This window comes from Mustela nigripes, chromosome X (genome assembly GCF_022355385.1).
Source record: "Mustela nigripes isolate SB6536 chromosome X, MUSNIG.SB6536, whole genome shotgun sequence".
In the NCBI taxonomy this organism is placed as follows: domain Eukaryota; kingdom Metazoa; phylum Chordata; class Mammalia; order Carnivora; family Mustelidae; genus Mustela; species Mustela nigripes.
Genome location: NC_081575.1, coordinates 3,336,795 through 3,342,346, shown reverse-complemented (window position 1 = coordinate 3,342,346; position 5,552 = coordinate 3,336,795).

The following is a 5,552-nucleotide window of genomic DNA, read 5'->3' as shown; positions in this document are numbered from 1 at the left end:
CATCACCAGTGCTCTCCTTAATCCTCCTCACCTGTTTCACCCATCCCTCATACTTTGCCCCTCTGGTAGCCATCACTTTAGAGTTAGCAGTCTGTTTCTGGGTTTGCCTCTCTCTCTCTCTTTTTCCTTTGCTCATCTATTTTGTTTCTCAAATTCCTCATATCAGTGAGATCAGAAGATAATTGTCTTTCTCTGATTGATTTATTTCACTTAGTGTAATACCCTCTAGCTCCATCCATGTTATTGAAAATGGCAAGAGTTTGTTCTTTTTGATGGCTGCATAATATTCCATTGTATATTTATACCACATCTTCTTTATCCATTCATCTGTTGATGGACATCTAGGTTCTTTCCATAGTTTGGCTATTGTGGACATTGCTGCTTTAAAGGGGTAATTCTATTTTTAACTTTTTGAGGAATGTTCATACTGCTTTCCACAGTGGCTGATCTGTGTTTATCTTGATTAATTTTGTGCATCTGTCAGCAAAAGGTGTCTTAAGGCATCAGAAAGGCCTGATAGAGGTTATTTTTTGAGTCTGAGAACACTCAAAAATTATTGGTGATTGCTTCTTTGCTTTGTCATTTTGGTTGATGAAAGATTTCATAGGAATGCTCTACTTTTAGTTATCAGGAGAAATGTGTACGGATATAGATAAATCTATATATTTGTATCTGTATCTGTTATCTCTATCTTTTTCTCTCTTTCGATCTCTATATATATGTATCTATGTATCCATAGATACATATCTATGTATCTATATTCATATCTATGTATCAATCTATTTATCTATCTGAGAGTGATTTATTATAGGGAATTGCCTCATGCAATTGTAACTATGGAGGCCAAGAGTGCTCACATTCTGCCCTCTGCAAGGTGGAGGCCCAGGACAGCCACTGGTAAAGTTCCAGCTGAGTCCAAAGGTCTGAGATCCAGAGAGCCAATGAGAGAGTTAACTGAGAAAGAGAGTTCAGAGAGAGTTCAAAGGCAGGAGAAGACCAGTGTCCCAGATGAAGTAGTCAGGTAGGGAGGGGGGCGGGGAGAGAGAACAAGGCGAGTGAGCAGGTGAATTCCCCTTTCTTCTACATTTTGTTCTATTCAAGCCCTTAATGGATTGTAAGATGTTCACTCATACTGGGGAGGGCCATCTGCTTACTGAGCCCACTGACTCAAATGTTGATCTCATCCAGAAACACCCCAACAGACACATCTAGAAACAGTGTAATCTGGGCACCCCATGGCCCAGTCAAAGTGACACATAAAATTAATGATCATAGGTGAGACAGAACTATGCATAGTGACTGATTTGTTGGGAGTGGTGAGAGAAAGTACCAGATGACTCTGAGGCTTAGGGGTTGATATTGTGGGGTAGATGGCAGGACCATTCAATGGGAAGGGTCATAGCAGAGAAAGAGTAGGTTTTCAGAAGGAGAGAGAGGACAGTGATGTGAAATGCTTCTAAGAATTCAAGTAGGATGAAGAGTGAAGTGGGTTCGTGGGATGGAGCTGCCAGGAGGCTGCTGGTTACTTTGGTCTGGGGCAGTTTCAGTTGCGTTGTGGATGAGAAAGGCGGACTAGAATGAGGAGAGGAATGTCTGGGAGGTAAAGGAGTGGAGACACATTTTTAAGGAGTTGAGAAAGGACAGTAGCATGAGGGAGACAAGACTCCAAGGGAGGACAGTTTTTTCTTCTTTTTTTTTTTTTTAATATTCAAGTCATTTTAACTCAACTACTTAATGAACTCCTTCCATGAGTCAGGCTTTGTGCCGAGTGCATGAAAGACAGACAGTGGTGAATGAAGCTGACAAGATCTCTGCCATCATGGAACAAATATCCTCATGCTGGGAAAGATGTGATGCTATTTCTGGCTAAAGAGAATCATTCTGGCAAGGAGGAGGAGCTGAAGACTCTAGAGGAGGCAGAGGTGGGTCACTGATAAAGCTGGGAGATGAGCCGAAGCACAAGGGGCCACCAGCCTTGCTAGCAGCTCTGCCAGCTCGTCTTTTATAATGAACAAGCAGGAGGCTTTGTGGCCTCTGTGAGAATCCCAGCAGCTGGGCTTCAGGCATGAGCTCTGCTAGGAGCTGAGAGCTTCATATTCCATGCCTCCTGCCCTGCCTTTTCCCTGATAGGATCACTGAGGCACATTGCTACTCAGTGAGGAGCTGGGACTCTAAACCCAAGGGGTTGTTAGGAGTGGACAGTTGGGAGTGCAGAGCCTGGGCTCTGATCCACACCATCCTCCCTGGTGTGTACCCCTTGTGTTAGGATTTGCCTGCTAGCTCTGTCTGAAGGGCAGATCAAAATGGCACAGGGCTGGAGGATGCCTGCCGAGGCTCTCTTGAGCCAGTTCCCACTTGGACTACTTCCTCTTCTGCCAAAGACCCTGGATCACCAGTCGGAAGACACTGATTTGCTTCTAGGCCTTGCCACTGAATTGCGAAGTGAAGTGGGCCTAGCTTATCCACCCAAAATGGAGGCTACTGGGAAGAGTATCTGCTTGTCTGAAAATAACAACAACAACAACAACAACAACAAACATGCATCTTCTTAGGTCTGTGTTTCTCACCTTGGGTTTCTCCTCTCCTCCACCTCATTCTCTGGCTCAGAAGAGCAGCTGCTGCTTGTGATTTGGAGCTGGTCAGTATTAGAGACTTTGCGCCATTTTTTCTGCCTCTTTATTATCGTCGGCTATTTTCCTTTGGCTTTTGATTCTCTTGAATTTTACCTACACGTCACATTTCAGTCACTGGACATGGAAACAATTGAAAGCAGACACCTTTCAGTCTGAGGAATCATCCTGCAGGCGAGGCCACGGACTCGGCAAGGTCACCTTATCTAATGTCCTCACCTGGAATCAGGAAGGAGGGCCTTTCCCACCTGCTCCAAGAGTTCCCTGTACATGGAGCGAAGCTAACTGACAGGCAGACAGCTAAACCCCTCCAGGTTTCCAAATCTTCTGCCAGCTTTGGGGGCAAGGGATTCTCAGGCCAGCGAAGAGACAGCGGGGAGGAAAGAGCGGCAGAGACAGCAGCTGGCTACACCTGGAGGCAGAAAGCAAGCTTCCCGGTATTGCTCCTTGGTGGTGCTCTGCCCCACCTGCACACAGGGCAGTCCTGGGTGCCTTTCTGGACACCTAGGTAGCAGCAATTCCCCTACACTCAGTTGCAACTGTCCCGGAGTTTTTCAGGCAGCTTTGCTCCTGCGGGGGTTTCTCCAGGAGCTGCTCGTTCGTTGGGGCTGTGACTCTGTGGCAGTGTCTTCAACCCACTTCTGTTGGCGCTGCTCACTCCAGAACGGATCAGAGTTTGTTGTGGGGGGTGGGAGGTGGAGCATGACCTGTGTTTCCACCCAGTCCAAGCCACCTCAGGAAGTTGTGAGCTGTCCTGGAGGTGTGCAGTCAGAGGCTGTCAGTGCTGGGGGCAAGAATCAGTCTCTTGCTTTTAGGTTGACAAAGCTTGAGGGACCACCCACCACACTTCCAGGAAGGGAGAAAGTAGCAGGATTTAGGGCAGGACTGCCATAAAAACAAGCCCCTGCTACTGTCCCCACAGACCCATGGACTTCCTGCCTGTCTGTCTGCTTGTTTCCATCTGCCCTCTAAGGAAACTTATCCCTAGTCTCAGGGCCCGACACCCAGTCAGTCTTTATTCAAGACAGTCGTGCTGAATGAGAGGGGCGCACATTTGGAAATCGAGGTCCTCACTATATCCTCCTGCTGGTGGCCCTGTCCCTTAGGGGATGGGGATGAGTCCGAAGGGCTGCCTCCAGATACTCCTGCCACTGATTTCCCTCTCTCTGCTTATGAGGTGTTCCTCATTCACCAGACCTTACACTCCCTGAAGTTTCTGCCTCTGCCCTCGCTGTCTCTTTAAGGAATGGAGGGGCAGCCGCAAGGCTCCACTAGTCCCCCTTCCCCTTCTCCTTCCCTTCTGGTCCAGGAGGCCCTGGGGCTCCAGGGATGACCTCAGTGCCAGCTGCTCTCAGGAGCAGGAAAGAGAATTGTTTACAGGTTTGTAAGTTTCATTAGCAAGCGGGGAGGAAGCTCCCAGATGTCTGGGATCTGGTTTTGCAGCCCAAATCCGGGCTGTTCCCTTGGGCTTGGCACTATAGCTTCCTGAAACTGGGCTCTGAGAAGACCTGGGATGTGGTAGACCACTGTACGCATTGGCTTTGAATGGTCTCATCCATAGAACCTCAATATGAGAAAGTAATAAAAATGAGCTGTTCTCTGTGAAGAGAGGCTGGAGTGTGCCCTGAAGCCCAGGTAGCCCCAACATATTCCCCCCGAAATCATAAAACATAGCTTAAAACTGGGTTTTAGCCCAACCTTCCATGTGAGGATTGGAAATAGAGGCTCGGAACATGGGAAACAACTTGCCTAAGATGCCTCAATGTCACTCCCAGGTGTACTGATCCTGGGCTGATCCTGCCATCCTTTGCTCCCGCTTGCAATGGAGGTGGAAGCAGGCAGCACACAGGGCTGCCAGATTCCCCATGCTTGTCGGAAATCTGAGTCAAGTGCACGGCTGGCTGAACTGCTGGAAGAGGCCAGTGGTTGGAAGGCATTGGTGGAGGCAGGTGGTGGGGCAGGCGGAGACACAGACAGACATAAGACAAGGGCCGACAGGCAGGCAGATAGGCAGGCAATAGCCCAAGTTAGACACCTGCTCTGTGGGGAGGGGGTGCTGGATGCCCTCTAGATTTCAACACAAACTTGGATGCAATTAACTGGATTTGTTTGTCCCCCAGTGGAGGCTATGTGCTCATGATCACCTTTAGGGAAAAAGATGATATGTTTTCTTTGGAGAAGCTTGGCTTGAAGGGAGGGAGAGATTTCATCTCCATCCCTTTCTGTCAATAAAACAGCTCTTATTTTAATAAAGATCCAAGCCGTCCAGCAGACAGTTCACAAGAAAGAAATACAGAAGATCAATAAACATATGAAAAAATTTTCAGGTTTATTCATAATCAAAACAATAAAATTAAAACAACAATGAGATAGATAACATTTTCTACCCAACATACTGATGCCTTTTAGGAAGTTCCATAATATCTTCTGTTGATAAGGCTATGAAGAAAACAGAACTTTCTTCCCCTAGGTGAGGTCCCATTTGGTGCAGGGTCTTAGGAGGGGCACTGATAATATTGGTCAGTATCAGTAAAAATTGTCAACACACATACCCTAGAATTGCACAAATCCCACGTACAGGCACCTGTTCTACAAAAATATTTATATATGTGTGCAAAGAGGCATGTCCAGGAATGCTTACTGTTTCTTGTTTATAAAAGTGAAAAAGCTCTAGACACCCAAAATGTCCACAAGCAGGTCAATACACAGGGGCGCAGCTGTGCAGGAAAGCAGTGTTTAAAAGACAGGAGGGAGATTTGTTCTGACATGTGAGATCCCCAAGGCACACTGTGCACTTAAAAAAATAAGTTGCAAATTTCTCAGTAAAACTGGGGAAAAAATACCATGAAACCTTCAAAAAAGTGATAGACAAGAATCCCCTGGTCTTTCTTTCATGTAAGTGTGTATATTTATAGTTACATA